The sequence below is a fragment of the Miscanthus floridulus genome, chromosome 1 (assembly GCF_019320115.1).
Source record: "Miscanthus floridulus cultivar M001 chromosome 1, ASM1932011v1, whole genome shotgun sequence".
Taxonomy (NCBI): domain Eukaryota; kingdom Viridiplantae; phylum Streptophyta; class Magnoliopsida; order Poales; family Poaceae; genus Miscanthus; species Miscanthus floridulus.
Window position 1 is genome coordinate 152,057,606 of NC_089580.1, and position 16,763 is coordinate 152,074,368.

Below are 16,763 nucleotides of genomic sequence, written 5' to 3' on the forward strand. Positions count from 1 at the left end.
TACTCTATGTTTCGGACATAGAGATTATCTTCAATGTTTGTGTCAACATTATTAATGATTGTTCATGAGGTTTACACATCTTGTGATTACCTCTAATTGTTGGAAAGTTTACAGTTTTGTTGACTATCTCCAACAATCCAAAATAAAGTGACAAGATATGGACCCCTCTAAATTTTGCATTAGAGATCACAATATCACCATAGTAATTTTTAATTTACCTTAGGTGTAAATTACTTAAATCAATGGTTTGTCACATGTTGGGAATACTGACTTCATAGGAGTTTGATGAACTCGCTCTTGATGGCATCAATATCCCGCATGGACAATGAACATTGACATTAGTTTTATCACATGGACTAATGGACGCATTTAATGAACCTCAATTAGGGGTTGCTTTCATTATAGATCAAAAGAAATTGTGCCTTACTGTAGTTAAGGTACTACGTCCATAAAGATCATCGATAAGATTATCTTATGGAAAGAAATGCATATAATTGGTGGCATACTCTTTAGGAGTATTATGAACAATAAAGAAAACTCATATAGCTTGAGGCTAATCATGAGTGGATCATGTCTCTAGTTTTTCAAACTATTGAAGACTATGATCATATTGTTCATACAATTTGCTTCCACTAGTAAAAACAAAAGGCCTAATGTGCAATATGAGTGATGACAATGTGGACCCAAGAATGACAAAGAGTAATATCATATGTGTGGTTGTGTTTAGCATAGCGCTAAACAATGTCGTACTCTTAAATTTGTAGTTGATCTATATCAACATTCTATAAGGGATGAAACAGGAAGCTACAGAAATAAGATATGAAGGGTGCTTCAATCTTAAAATTTAAAGCTACATAAGAGTTTGGCTGTTTATGCTGGATCTTATGGGATCACATAACAACACTTCTCTTTTTTCTCGTAAAGAGAACATCATATAGATGGGCAACATGATCATTAAATATGTTTCGAATGATTTGTTTTGAGATCTGGGATAATCTCATGGTCCGTTGATCATATGTGATAATGTCCATCGAAGATGTTGTAATACTTGTTGTCAATGCATAAGTATTGTGGGTATCATATCGATGTATTTGATACCCGATAATATTTATGGATTTCTATATATTAGACAAGAATTTCATTGAATTCTTGTCATATATAGATTGTACGGGAATCATTCCAATTTGGAAATGGTATGTGCCTAGTGGACAATAGTACCACAAACTCTATAATTTGGGAAGCAAAATCTTCCTGGTTCTTATGACAAGAAGATGGAATATTTTGGCCATCACTGATGCGATGCAATGATAGTTTGGCCTATTTCGCCACTATCATTCTTCTTGTGAATACTGAGTTAGCAATTGAGGATATTTAATTATGTCCTAATTACACTCGTATCTTACCAAATTATAGAGATATCCAAATGTGTTTTCGTATGGAAACACAAAAAGACAATATTTGATATGGCATATAAGTAATAAGATAAGTCTCATTTTGGTTGTATTAAGCGTACAACCATCACCGTACAACATATTGCGTATAAGATAATTTTCACACTATTGATGCATTCTGGATTTGGAATGAACAACTTGGCCATCATATGGGATGAGGTGAAAATTATTGGCAATTCTTTTGGTCAAGATTTTCCCAAAGTGTGCATACGATAAGTGCCACAAAAGAAATAGATTTTAAGACCCTCTTATCTTAAAATCAGATTAAATGTCTTAGATTCCTTGATCATATTCAAGAGAATATCTATGGGTCTGATATGAAGATTGTATGGATAGTTCAGGTATTTCATGGTTGTAAAGATACATCTATAAGATGATCTAGAGTGTGTGAAAGTATCCACACCCAGCCATGCATTTGGTAAATAATGGCTCTTGTTGTGAGCTCATTATCCTGAACACTACTAAATTTTTGTACCTACAATGACGATTGTTTGGTATAACAAGAATTTAGTTACATATCTAAAAGGATAAATGGAATATATGAGTATGACATTAAGGTCATAGCAGAACCATTGTTAGTGAATTGCTATTTGCCAACTTCATGTTGGGGTCAGGTAGATTTACACACTCCTGATTTGAGATTAACTGCATATCCCCCATATGCATTTAGTACATGGGAATCCAAGAAGATTTCCTATTTATGTAAAATTGATTACGTTGTATACGTATCAATCTCATCACCACAACATACATTGATGGGTACACAAAGAAAACTAGGGATCAATGTGAGATTTCAATCTCTATCGATTGTTAAGTAATTAGATCTGTTATGGAGGTTCTATTTACGACCCATATGCTGGTTTTATTTTGATAATAAGCATTTTTAGGCATTAGAGGAAGATTTGATGTACCATACATAATGCCAGGAAATTATTTGGAATGTGTAACACCCTAAAATTTGCCTCTTTTGAAAATAGGTTTAAAATGATTTAGTTCTGTATTTTTGTGCTCATGAAATATAGGAAAATTAAAATTTTCATTAATTAAAATTCATCATAAGGTTTAGCAACATGTTTGTGCATACATACCCTTGCATTTGATCTATTTGGTTGAGTGGTTTTGATTGAAAATTCAAAATGGTTTAAATTTTTTTTGCAAAAGAAATTAAAAATGGGCTTTGAAGTAAAAGAAAAGAAAGAAAAAGGGAATTTGAAAATAAAAGTACTTTTTAAGTTGTAAAATTTATTTTTGGGAACTTACCCAAAATTGTTCATTTTTATTTGAACTAAAAAATATATTTTAAACCATGTTCAAATTTGATTTGGTTTATATTTGAAATTGGATCTCAACTTAATTTGAGTTTGCATTCAAAATTGGTTTAGAAATTGGAAAAAGAATTCTCTTCCCTCTCTCCGTATTTGGCATGTTGGCCCAGTTCCAGTGCCAGCTGCCCCATTTCCTCTGCTGGCCCATCCCATTCGGCCTTCCTCCCGCGGGCCGTTCTGCTCATCCCGCTTCAGCCCACGCCAGCACGCAGGCCTAGCTCCGCTTCTCCGCTTGGCCCAGCCTCGAAGCTGCCGTGCAAGTGGCCTCCACCGCCTTGTTTCACTGACAGCCTGGATCCGCCCGTCAGCTCCTCCTCCTACCTCATGAGCAACACGGACTCCACCGCTGCCGTCTGAGTGTCCGTTGTTGCCTCGTCTTCTGCCGTGCCTTGCATGGCACGCCTTTGCCCCTCATAAATAGCAGCCGCACCAGCGCCGCTTTCCCCAAACCCTAGTGCAGCATCGACCGAGCACAAGCATTACCGTCCTGCTTATGACAGATCTTGCCGAGAAGCCAGTCACCCGCCGTCGTAGCTGTGACCATCGTTGGAAGCCTTTCCATTGGCTCAAGCAAGTTCCCGAGCATTACTTGGTGGTAGTAGATCTCCCCGATCCATTTTATTATTTCCCCTTGCTTTCTAGGCTGCTCACCCATCGCCAAACTTAGTAGGAAGTCGTCGTCCGCCTCGCCAAGCCCCACGCTGTTGCCATGATCTCACCGCCGACCTTAAGTCCCTTGGTGAGTTCTCCATAGTCCCCTCTACCTCTCCGTTCTTTTCCATTAAAAACCAAAGTCTGGAACCCCGATTCCATGAACTCCGGCGAGCAAGTAGCCCGACCGTGAGCCTACATGCGTTGCGCTCTTCCAATCTGCTAGCTAGCTTGATGACGTCATATGAGGTCATGCATGAGTTTTGTGGCCGTTTTTCTTTAAGAAAACAAACCTTGAAATACAATAGAAATACACATCATTCTGAGCCGTCCGTTTTTAGATCAATGGGCCAGATTAAAACATACCCCTTTGCTGTTCTTTTTGCTAAAGAGACCCTATATTTTTTAGAAAATAAACCCGCAGTCCAAAACATGTTTACAGATTTTGTTTTCTTCATTTGAAAACGTATTTTGTTTCGGTTAAGTCTAAAATACGTTTTCACTTATTTACAGATTTGCCACTGATTTTGTTTTAGCCATAAAATCTCCGTTTTAACTCCGATTTGATCCGTTCCACTTGCGTTAGGTTTGTAATTCCATAATCTACATGTTCATGCTACTGTTAAATATGTTTTCAACTTTTAAAATTCAAGGTTAGATTTAATCTATTATTTTATTTAAGGAAATCTTGTTTATTTCATATCTTTTACGTTTTAGCTCTGTTTTGATCCATTCAAGTTGCATTAGATTCATAGCGACGAGATCTACGCGTTAGTAACAGTGTTTTATCATGTCACTAATACAAGAATTTTATGGTTTGAATCATATCTTAAATAACAATTATGCAACTAGATTTTATAAATAAAATATGATTTGATTCACTTTAGTTTTATAATTCAAATCTAAACTTGACTTAAATTATAATCTCTATAAGATATCTTATATATGTTTTTATATAATTAAAACACGTGAAGCTAATAGTTTTATATTTTCTCCTATGAGCAAATCTTTCGGTAGATGTATCTTTTCACCGTGGCTCCGATTAGAGTGATTTTCGCATCTGTGTGTTCGTAGCGAGACGTAGATCCATTTTACAAACTTTTCATCTTGATTTTTTGTTTGTTGTACTGTTCTGATTTAGTTCTATTATTTGCTTTGTGTATGATTGTATGGATGCTTGTGTGGTGCTTTATGATTAAGTCCAGTCGGTGAAATATACGTGGTGATCAAGAAGAAGAAGAAGAACGTTGAAGATTAAAGCTTACCGAAGGATCGATGTTTAAGGCAAGTATAGCATGGGATCTTCCTTGCTGTCCTATTCACCTTAATATTATTTTAATCATATATATGTGTCTACCTTGGCAACCGTAGTAATTTTTCTAGCTATTTGATTTCCTGGATTCCTTGATACCTTTGGGTTATTGCATTGGGTAGTTTGATGCTAGTGCTCAACTACAGCCATGATCTTGTAACTTGACTAATGTAATATGCAATACACATTATAAGATGCTTTTTAGCAACATGGAACAGGGGGCTAGAGCATTGAGCTATATTTATGGTGCTCTAGATTCCTCTTCCTAAGGACTTATCTGTAAGTGATCATCCGGAACTTATAGTACAGCTGTGAGGGCTACATGGCTCTGGTTTTAGCTCAATATGAGGATATTTTCTAGCTTGTTAGTGGTTATCTTTATTGGCGTAAGAATGGCTTGATGAATCGGGTATAGGACAGCCTCTGTCCCCTTGTGTATAGGCTGTGTGTCATTGTGCCATCGGGAAGGGGGGGTTCCTACATCTGTTTGCCGAGCGAATCTAATGGCCCTAACTTGTTAGATGAACCTTTGAAAGGCTTCATAGTGAACCCTGCTGACCTTCCTTGGTAGTGGGTCAAGAGGCTGGTCACCTCAGGCGAAAGGGTAAATCACGACTCATAGTGAAAGTGTATAACCTCTGCAGAGTGTAAAACTGGTATATCAGCCGCGCTCACGGTCACGAGCGGCCTTAGAACCCTTATGGAATAGATGATCACTAATGGTTAATGATGATGAACACGAATGATACTGATGATGAATATGCTCATTAATGATTACTGTTTATGCTATTCATTATTCATGTTTACCTGATCATGTGTTTATGGCTTGTGATAAACTTGTTGCCACCCTATTGCTAAAAGATGACTCATTAAAAGCTAATCATAGTTAACCAGTGTTAGCCTTTTGAGCCTCATAAACCCCATGTTATATTTGTTGAGTATGACATGTACTTATGCTTGCTTTATTTTTCAATTATTTGGATAAAAATCTTAGATGGGTACCAGATTGCTAGAGTTTGGAGGAATTAGGCTTGTGATCAACTAGTCAGTTGTCTCTGTGGATTTGGAGTACTCGCCTGAAGATCAAAGTTGTCTTTCCGCTGTCTATACTCTGAGGTTATCATCTTTAAACTAATACGCTATGTATTTAAGCATTGTCTTTTGATATTACCCTTATTTATAGCTATATGTGAGATTTGACTTCCTAGGCTCACATATGGTGTGTATCTGGTTTTGTTCTTAAAACCGGGTGTGACAGAATGCATAAGGCATTTCAAGCTTAGGATCACGTACTAAATGTTAAGTTCAAAGAATTGTTAATTTGCATAATATTACAAATAAACTGCCAAATGCATTTATTGATTACTAAGGTGTCTTTTAACTTGTTAATCTGTTGTAAATATGTGCCAGAAAGAGTAGTGGTACCAAGTAAAACCACTCAACTCCCAGTTGTAAATAAGAGGGGGAGAAGTATGGCCATAAAGTAGGATTATTCATGCTAGCAAGAGAAGGTTTTCCTTGCAAGATAATATAGTAAATGCAGGTCAACCTATGGTTGGCGACACCTTTTTGGGTAAATATTGGTTATTACCCTGTGGATGGATGTCCTCCATAAACCTAGCTCAGAGGTGCACCTAAATGCTAAAGCTAGGATTTCAGAAAGCCCTTACTCTCATTTCAGGAAGTCACGATGAGTCATTCAAGGTACTTTGAGTTTTGATAACCAGAGAATTATATCATAGAAAGGCTACACGTGTTGACACGTACTTCTCTAAATAAACTGTATACAACATTCCAAGTTATCCAGTCAATAAGACCATGGCAGAGTGTTTTGGTCACTCTTACTGGAACTTGTTGAGTGATGTAATACATGCAGAGATAGTCTTGCTCACCAGAAAAGAGGTGTTTTGGGCTATGATGCCAACACCTCATGGTACCTTTACTATGGGTACAAAAGTATTTTCATCCTAGAATGGATTGAGAACAATGTGGTGGTGAGATCAAAGCAAGACTAGTAGCACAAGGGTTTATGTAAAGCCCAGACATTGATTTTCAATGCAAATTATTCTACATAGTAAGTTATAAATTTCCGATACTATCTTTTGATTGGCAGTACAAAAGCATCTATCATTGCAATTGATAGTTGATAGATGTAGTGATTGCATATATTTATATGATCATTTGATTTAGTGTATTTGTGAAGCTTCCAGGAATGAGTTCACATACCCAACCCTCATACATAAAATCACAACATATTATGTATTGCTTAAGTCGATATATGGCTTAAAGAAGTTAAGTCAAATTTGGTACAATCGACTTTATGTGTATTCCCTAAACTGAAGGGATACAAGATTGATTACTAAAAGTGCATCTAGCCCTTTAGAGGGTTTTGGATGGTTGAATGACAACGTGATTAAAGGTCTAACCCGCTTACTAAGTGTGGACAGGTAATAGGATATCTCACAGGTACTTAATGAAAGCCAAAATAATGCGTTGTTGTATAAAACAATCTAGTTCAAGCACAAGACAACAATGCAAATGGAATTCATGCAAAAGACTTATTTATTGTGGGATTTCCATGTTCTATGTGAAAGCAAGCTCATAAGAATTAATTAATGAGACATGATGGATTGCATATGGAATGGTCTCATATTTGAAGCTTGCTAAATTGAAATATAAAAGATAACAATACAAATGTGTGGTTGATTCAACATAAGATGTGACTTGATGGCTTCAGATGGTGAAGATAGCAAGGAAAGGCTTTGAGGTACTAAGCAAGGGTGAAGGGCAAGCGACGGCTTGGCGGCCGAAGAACCTAGTTAGGGTGAAGAAGGAAGTACTTGCATTTAGTTGAGGTACTAACAAAGCTACGATGGTCATATTGATGTGGAGGATCAAATCTATATTCGACAAAGTGTTTGAAGTGACTTGATGCATTTGGAGTTATTCATATTTGATGAATGGAATCAAGTCATGTGCTCAAGATGGCTATGCTCAAGTGACAAGATCAATATCAACATGTTGGCACCCTTACTTGATGAAGATTGAAAGAGATGGCATTAATTCAAAAGGGGTCAACTCAAGCGGTATAAATTCATTTTTCCTATAATCTTGAGTTTAATAGGTATGTTGTACTATTAAGAGGGATGCATCATGTTGATAGATAATATTTCATAAGTGCTCAAGCCAACCCATGTGAGTTTTGGGTATTTGAGAGACAAAAGAGCTAACGAATTTCTTTCTGGTCTGGCAATACCTGACGTGTCCGGTATTTGCCCAACAATGATAAAATTGTTGTTCTCGGGTTGGTTCGTCGGGAGTTCTGACGGTTGGGAGTTTTGGCAATGGTTGGGAGTTTCAACGTCTCGCGCTTTAACTGACTTGGAGAGTTCACTATGGTGGTCATACTAGACATGTCTGGTATTCATACCGGACGTGTCCGGTATGGACGACCAGAGGCCAACGGCTAGTTTTCAAATGCCTTGAGAGTTGGGAGTTCCAACATAAGTTGGGAGTTCCGACGGTCGGAAGTTCTAGCATGAGTCAGGAGTTCTGATAACTCACATACTTCAACTCAGTTACTTAGTTTTCAAATATGCTGAGGATTAGGAGTTCCGACGTGAGTCAGAAGTTCCGACGGTCGGGAGTTCCAACGCCTCACATTGACACTATAACTTAGTTACCATTGGCGCAATATTTAGTCATTATAAAACAACTAGTTTTTCCAAGGGGGTTATAAATACCCCCAAGCCTCCACCTTTGGATGCTGCTGATTCTATAGATATACACACATGTTTTTGAGCCTTGCCAACTCTCCCAACCCTCTCTTAGTGAGTGATTGATCAAATTTGCCAAATCAAATTGTGGGTTGAGTGAAATTCAAAAAGAGAGCAATCCAACCACTTGAGCACTTGTGCATATTGTCAATCTCGTGATTCACATTTGTTACTCTTGGACTCTTTGGTCCTAGACGGTTAGGCGTCTCTGGAGAGCACCCAAGAAATTGTGGTGTGCTACGAAAAGTTTGTAATGGTTGATTCCGCCGCCTTGGAATCAACTAGTGGAAGGAGAAAAAGGAGTTGGAAAAGACTCTAGCTAGAGTGACCTTCGTGGTATCCTCTAAGGCTGACCTTCGCTGGGTTGCCCGTAGCCCCCTCAATGGAGAGTAGGACTCGAACGAGTCCGAACTTCGGTAAAACAAATATCATGTCTCAATTCGCATTTCATTTGATATTTGGGTTGCTCTAGCTCTTATGCAGTCTCTCTGTGTATATTGTCATCTCTAGTGGGTGCCTGCAGTTTGGTTTGAAGATAGAAATCAAAAGGAGCGAGTTTGGGGCTAATCTGCAGAAATCGTGTATACCAGACACGTCCGGTATTAGAGCTCAGTACTAAAAATATTTATTCTTTGTCCTATCTTTGTGTTGCAGGGTTGTAGCTTCTAGATATATTCTTTATACCTTGTTTACTCTGTGGCTAACTTGTGAGGGGTGGTATTACTCTTAATTTGGAATTTCTATTTTGGAAACTCCCTTTTCTAATTGTTTCCGCATTTAAAGATGTTAATTTTTAGAAACACCTATTTACCCCCTCTAGGTGGCATTCTAGGTCGTTTCAATTAGTATCAGAGCGAGGTTCTCACCTAAAGCTTCACTGACGTGAGAAAATGATGTCAACGCCTATCGAGTTGGAGCTGGTGCTTCTCCAAAATGATGGTTCAAACTTTCTACCTTGGTCAATTCATGTACTCAATGCTTTTAGGGATATTAGTCCTCTTGTTGAGCATATTGTGGATGCAAGCATACCTCTTCCTATAGTTGATTGGAGCAACTACAAAAATTTGTCAAAAGAGGAAGAGATATGCGTGTAACTTAATGCTCAAGCTATTAATGTCATATTGAGTACATTGAGTGCAGAGGTTCAAGATGAGGCAATCTTCAATGGACAACCACCTCCGAAGAGTGCTCATCTCATTTGGACTAGACTTTTTGATTTATATGGAAAATCCAAATGTCATGATGCACTTGAGATCGAGTCAATGGAAAGTATGTCTATTGTGTCTTCATGCAGTGAAGAAGCCTCACAAAACCTCAAGAGCACCGAGCCGGAGCAAGAAGTGCAAGCAGCGCATGACTTGCTGTCTGCCTGCACATACCGGACATGTCCGATATGCCTACCGGACATGTCCGGTATGGCCGAGGCAGCAGAGCAGCAAGCAGCTGTTTGCAACGATGCTCAAGCCCGGTGGTGACCAAGTGATGAGTCAACCTCAGTATCACATGATACTCATCACTTATGTCTCATGGCCAAGAAAAGCAAGAAAAAGAGTAACAAAAAAGATCAAGAAAAGGAGAAAGCACAAGTAGATGATCAAGATGAGATTGATGTTGAAGTTGAAGACAACTACAACCTTGATCATCTCAACCGCAAAGACAAGTTCATCATCATGAAGATAGTTGAAAAGAATGATGAGCTTGAAGAAGAGATTGAGAAGCAAGAGCAATCACTTCAAAAGCAAGAATTGTTTCTCATCTCCAAGATGGAAGAACTAAAGGCTCTAAGTGAAAGGTATGAAAAAATTGTCAATTGAGCATACTTTAGTTACTAACTCCTCTTCTAGTGTTTCACAACTAGAGAAGGAAAACTTTGAGCTCAAGGCAAGGCTAGATGAACTATCAAGCAAGTATAATGTGCTACAAGCAAACTATGTTCATCTAAAGTGCTCTCATGAGGAAGTAGTAGAATCAAGCATCATGCTTGAGGTAGCTCATGAGGTTGTGATCACATCGGTAAAATTTTCTCAACCTCTCACACATTCACTCACTAGTACATCATCTCAATTAAATATTTCTTGTATTAATGAGTGTGCTCCTCAAGTAAGCCAATCTTCGATTGAGCTAAATCTTATAGAAAACATAGAGCTCAAAGAAGAGGTGAAAAGGTTAAAGAAAGATGTGATTCGATTGAAGGGTAAGGAGAAAGTACAACCTTCTCAAGATAACCGTGATAACATGGTGAAGAAGCTTGAGAAGGGTTCAAACCTTGCTTCCTCCAAAGCCCAACAAAAGAATCACATTTTAAGTAAGGCCAACACAACTAAGAGCAAGAAACATGGAAAAAGGTTATGCTATGGTTGTGGATTATATGGACATGAGTGGGCAATGTGTCCACATAAGAGTTGGGCTGATAAGTATGAAGTGGCCGAACAAAAGGCCTCAAATAAGTTGGCCAACCAAAAGAAAAGTGATGGACAAAGCGCTTGTCTCATGAGCAAGAAATTGGGGCATCCTACCAAGAAATGCCCAATGTACAAAGAGGCAAGAAAGGAAGCCCAAGTTGCAACAAGAAGATGTTGTGGATGCAATGAGATGGGCCACAAGGTTAATAGATGTCCATACAAGCAAAACAAGCATAGAGCAAACAAAGGCCGCATATGCTATGCTTATAGAAGAAATGGGCATCTAAGCTATGAATGCCCAAATGGTAATGCTCCTAAGCTGAACACATTTGTTTATAATGATAAGCTTAGGAAGACCACAAATGGAGTTAGCACTAGCAAGGTGATGTGTTCACCACAAACTAGTGCTAAAGCCATTTGGGTGCCTAAGCACTTGTTGACTAACCAAAAAGGACCCTACAAGAGTTGGGTACCAAAGTATGCTTAGAATAATGATGTAGGTACTTGGTGATGAGATGAAGGCATTGGGGTGGTTGAGCAAGCAATTTAATAATATTCACTCAATCTATCAACCAATTCTTATCATAATCTCTTATATGGTTGACCCAAAGATTATTTAATAAATATACCATTTACTTCATCTTCACCATTGGTAACAAGTATCTAAACCTTATATGATAGCCACTTTATTTGTTTTATGCTCAATAACTCACAAATAGGCATATTTGTGAAAACAATGAAAGTGGCTAATTAGTTTTACTTAATAATTATCATGTTTGCCATATGATGCTTTTAATAGCTCTCTAGTAGAGCAATTCATTTGTTGAGTTGCAGGTATATAATAAATAATAGAGCTAAAATGAAGAATCACAAGCAGAGGGTTATTTGCTTCTATCCTGCACCTATCGGACGTGTCCGGTATTACTATCAGACATGTCCAGTATGGATAGGGACTGAAAGCAAGTGTTTCTATTTTGCGTATTCCGGACGTGTTCGGTATTACAGGAACTAGAACACTAATTGGATTGCAACTGAGTCTCTGATCCATATATTTTCATATATCCTTAACTTACTCAGAAGCTTGTGATTTGTCAAATCTAAGTGGATTGTGAGCATCTCTTGAACTCAATTTTAAATATAGCAATTTATTTGGTTTATGGTCAAAATGGAAAATTGGCTCCCAATTTCTTAATAGAATAAAAGTGCTTATTGAAAGTCATTCAAATTACTTGAAGTACTTATTTAGGGGGAGCTAAGTTTCTATTTTGCACCATTGTGGACTAATAAATTTATCTAGCATTCTTTATAGTCCTTTGGATGAAAAATTGATTTCGTATCTAGCATGATTATTTGACAATTAAGGTCAACATAAAGACTATCATGCTATATATCTTCTTAAGTGGAATTCTTGTGGGCTCAAGGCAAAGGTATGTGTTTACATACATGCATTGTAAGTGCATCTAAGGCCCTTTATATGTTAGAATGTGCATTTGTGTGACATAGGAGAGATGTTTTTCAAAACTCATAACTAGCATGTGTAGGTGGTGTGAATTTGAAAAACTATTTGAATCTTGGTCTTTGTGACCTAGCCTTGTCATGTGATAATTATAGCTCTCCTTGATTGTTTGATTGGCTAATTACACATGACATAGCTTTCTTAAGTCCACAATCTACTATGTCTCACAATATCTCTCTCAAGTAATCAAAATCTATATATGCCAAATAATTGGAAAAGAGAAGTGATACTCATGGCATTTGGATAAGAAAAATATTTACACCTTATTTGGATCAAGGACATACATGTTTTTGGATCAAGAAATGATAGAGAAGGGGATTGGAATTAAGTGAATAAAATTTGGAAAAAGAACGGACATCTTGCAAATATCAGATGTGTCCGGTATGCGGTATGAGCGGGATTATAAAAACAGTCGGTACCCCTTCGGCCATGTTAGGTTATTCATCTTCCAGTCAACCCAGCCGCCTCTCCTCAACCTTCATTGGTGATTTCAAGTTTCCACCATGAAAAGGAAGAGAGGTAGATTGGATCAGAGGAGATTTGCATCAAGATCGAAGACTCTAGGACTTGGATTTCCAATTGTATCTTCATTCACTCTCATAAGGTACCCTAATCCCAGACCTCATCAGATCTAAGCGGTTACGGCATGATTTTAGAATCCCTTCGGTATAGATGCTACATTACCTATCTAGAAGCAATGCCCAGAGTTTGGATTGGATTGGTTGAAGATTGAGCCAAGGACCTCAGTTAGGGTTGCTGTCCGCTCATACTGGACGTGTCCGGTATGAATACCGGACATGTCCGGTATGGGACAGCAGAGCAGATTTTGCTCCCTTGTTTCAATCCTCTCAGTGGTTGATTCTTAGGACTAAGTTTAATTGTCTATTGTGTTTTGTGAACCTTTTGACCTAGTTTGGTTAAGGTGATTACAAAGCATAGGATAATTACTCTTATTTCGATATTTTAACTAAAATAAGCTATCGTTTAGGCATGTATCTAAAATTCCTTGCAAATCTTTGGATACAGGACAACAGCTATGAGTGGGAGACAGGAGCCTAGGTCCAAGCATAGGCATGATCCAGCTTTGGAGAAACATAAGAAGGCAAGACAAGAAATACATCCTAGATATAGTCAGCAGGAGCAGGGGAGCAGCAGAGAACTCTCTAGGGCTACTAGAGGTGCTCTACAATATAAAGAGGGAGACAACAGTTCTTCCTCTAACACAGATACAGAGGAGTATAGAGTGGAGCCTAGTACTAGAAAGAGGAAGAGCACTGACAGAGATTCAGATGGTGACAGCTCAAATGATGAGCAAGAGATTAAGGAGGAGCAGGCTGTACCTCTAGCTCAGCACCAGCCAGGTCAGGGTATGCACTATGGTTTACTTGAGCCACATCCACCTAGTGTACCCTCTTATGTCGCTAGAGTTGACTATCGAGGGAAAGGCATGACTAGAAGGGCCAGAGATGAAAGAATGATTGATCCAAGGGGCTTGTCGAGGATTTAGTTTGATCATCGATTTTAGACAGCCTTTCATATGGACTTCTACACCAGTGTGATCCTCGCCAGGAACCTAGTGATTGCCAGGTCTCAGTGGATTGACTGGCAGTACATTAGAGATTTGCATAAGGCCTTCATTGATCACGCTATTGTCATTTGTGAGCATACAGGGGTTTATGAGATTATGGAGTTCCAGCATGATTAGAACACAGAGGTGGTAGCTCAATTCTATGCCACCCTATATGTTGAGGAGAATGAGAGGCGTATGCACTGGATGCTTGAGGGACAGTGGTACAGTGTTGATTATGATGCTTTTGTAGCTCTACTTGGCTTCTCAGATGATGATCTTCAGAAAGATAGGATCCACATAGAGCAAGTGTTGCCTCCAGAGCAGCTTGCCTACATGTACCCACCAGGGGGTGAGAGAGGAGCAGTGGGGAAGGTTCTAGGTCTTCACCCTACTTATAGATACCTGGACAGGATGTTTAGGAAGACCATTGATTGCAAGGGTGGAGATAAGGGAAACATTGCAGATTACTCTAGGAACCTGCTCCATAGGATGGCACCCGATGCACGACCTTTTAGCATCTTTGACTTCATTTGGTACGAGATCAGGAGTGTCGGCGAGAGGCCCCTCAAAGGCTGTGGTTTTGCTCCCTACATCATGCACATGTTTGAGCAGGTCACATGGCATACCTTTGAGTATGACAAGGTACATAAGGCCCTGAAGATTGTTGCAGACTTGCCTAAGGTTAGGGTACCTCTAGTAGGACCAAGAGGAGGAGCAACAGCACTAGAGGTAGTTTCACCTGTAGGTGGTGTAGCAGTAGGACGAGCTTCCCCTCTACCACATGCTCCCTCATGTTCTTCTTCACATCACTATAGTCCTCCTTCTCCTATTCACAAGATGTTCAGTGCTATCTTTGAGATGTGCAAGGATATACAGACCTGTCAGCAGAAGGTGAGGGAGGCTAGGAGGAAGGATACTCTGACTCTGAAGTAGATTGCTTCTAGACTTGAGCTTGATCCTCCTAGGTTGCCACTATCAGATAAGGCAGCTAGTGAGCCTGAGATTGAGGAGTAGCAGCAGGGCAGGTACGACGTAGAGTTTGCTAAGTTCCTTCAGCGATAGCAGCAGCAGTAGTAGGCTCTAGAGCACCCTAACACTTTACCACTATAGGCTCAGGTGCCTACTCTCTCTCAGCCACGTCCTAGTGCTGTAGACGAGTATGCTTCAGACTAGTGGAGTGACCTCATGGGTAGTCTCTATGACCCGTCTAGTACGAGTGGTTCTCGTCCAGCCGGTGCTACACGCTCAGATGATGAGGATGTTGGTAGAGATGAATATGATGATGAGTGATCACAACGTTCAGAGACAGCTTGCAGCCCCTTTGTCCTTAGTTTGTCATTGTTTGATCTTTGTGGTGATAGATGACAAAGGGGGAGAGAGACTGATTAAAGCTTTAGGATATTTGTTTCATTTGCTTATCTTTGTACCTAAAGATATGTACTGTAGGCTATAGTTTTTGTTTCTAAGCTTCATTGATGTATCTTGGATTTGAGATAGATTGTATCCTATGAGAGATGAGACTCATTTATGCTTTATCTATGTATCTCTTGAGACATAATCTTTATTTATATATTAGTGGCTTGTGGACTTGAAAAAAATGTGTAATGAGTGCTATGTGTGACATACATGTGTTGTATTTATTTCCATAAGGACCATGCATGCTAGAAGGGAAATATTTGATGTGATGCCTTTATATTTATTTTTGTGTGATATATCTTGTCATATGCATCACGGTTTTACATTGTCACACACACATGCACCCCGCGGATGCAATGATTTAGGGGGAGTCTCCTATATGTTTTAGTATATGCAATTGACATTTGAGGTTTTTTGTGAATTCTAATCATAAGCACATATCAAGGGGGAGCCTCTTATAAATCATTGAACCCAAAAGTTTAAATGTTTATATTCTCTTGTATGATTTAATCAAGTTGTCATCAATCACCAAAAAGGGGAACATTGAAAGTGCATCTAGCCCTTTAGAGGGTTTTGGATGGTTGAATGATAACGTGATTAAAGGTCTAACCCACTTACTAAGTATGGATAGGTAATAGGATATCTCACAGGTACTTAATGAAAGCCAAAATGATGCGTTGTTGTATAAAACAATCTAGTTCAAGCACAAGACAACAATGCAAATGGAATTCATGCAAAAGGCTTATTTATTGTGGGATTTCCATGTTCTATGTGAAAGCAAGCTCAGAAGAATTAATTAATGAGACATGAGGGATTGCATATGGAATGGTCTCATATTTGAAGCTTGCTAAATTGAAATATAAAAGATAACAATACAAATGTGTGGTTGATTCAACATAAGATGTGACTTGATGGCTTGAGATGGTGAAGATAGCAAGGAAAGGCTTCAAGGTACTAAGCAAGGGTGAAGGGCAAGCGACGGCTTGGTGGCCAAAGAACCTAGCTAGGGTGAAGAAGGAAGTACTTGCATTTAGTTGAGGTACTAACAAAGCTACGATGGTCATATTGATGTGGATGATCAAATCTATATTCGACAAAGTGTTTGAAGTGACTTGATGCATTTGGAGTTATTCATATTTGATGAATGGAATCAAGTCATGTGCTCAAGATGGCTATGCTCAAGTGACAAGATCAATATCAACATGTTGGCACCCTTACTTGATGAAGATTAAAGAGACGGCATTAATTCAAAAGAGGTCAACTCAAGCGGTATAAATTCATTTTTCCTTTAATCTTGAGTTTAATAGGTATGCCATACTATTAAGAGGGATGCATCATGTTGAT